Genomic DNA, 571 nt, shown 5'->3' with positions numbered 1-571 from the left:
TAAGGATTCAAGTAGTTCAAACAAGGCATTGCACTTGGAGATAAAGGAAGATATAGATTGTTCTAGGACTGATCCAGAGTTTGTTAAGAAATGGTCACCCTAGCATACCCATCGAACTTGAGATTAATACCATACCTATGGAATAAATACTCCAAAGCTGCAAGCTTTTTACAGTTTCAAACCAACTCAGCCTGAATTAAACTTTCGAATCAAGAAGCTCTGAAACTTCCTGCCTTACAGATTCTGAATTTGATGAACTCTAGCCTCTACGAATTGAAGCTTTCTCATCAAGCAGGGAAGAAATAACAATTGAATACNACACACGGAACTCACATATATTAACTATGTGGCATGGTGGGAAGTAGTAGTTTGTGCCCTCACTTAAACATGCCTACAAATGTTGGAATCAGTGAACATCATGTTAGTATGTACTCTAATAATATACAGGAAAGGCAAATATGCAGACAAGGGAAGAGACTTACAAACTCCATGGAATTGAAGAGTGCTAAAAGTTTCTCAGCAACCAGGATATCTTACTGTTCTAGGGGATATCGACCTATAAAAGAATAAA

At 37.4% G+C, this 571-nt stretch overlaps 1 long non-coding RNA gene across 1 annotated transcript in view; it reads right to left on the bottom strand.

The window, feature by feature from the left end:
* Positions 1–82: 82 nt before the first annotated feature.
* LOC125871479 (uncharacterized) overlaps positions 83–571 on the bottom strand; it is a 2,700-nt gene continuing 2,211 nt past the window's right edge. The window contains exons 2-3 of the long non-coding RNA XR_007447015.1: positions 334–391; positions 83–266 (exon numbers count right to left, since the gene is read on the bottom strand). This is a non-coding gene — a long non-coding RNA (uncharacterized LOC125871479). The remainder of the gene's footprint in view (positions 267–333; positions 392–571) is intronic.

The sequence above is a fragment of the Solanum stenotomum genome, chromosome 7 (genome assembly GCF_019186545.1).
Source record: "Solanum stenotomum isolate F172 chromosome 7, ASM1918654v1, whole genome shotgun sequence".
Taxonomy (NCBI): Eukaryota; Viridiplantae; Streptophyta; class Magnoliopsida; order Solanales; family Solanaceae; genus Solanum; species Solanum stenotomum.
The sequence above is the reverse complement of the archived record's forward strand: the minus strand, read 5'-3'. Positions and strand labels throughout refer to the sequence as shown.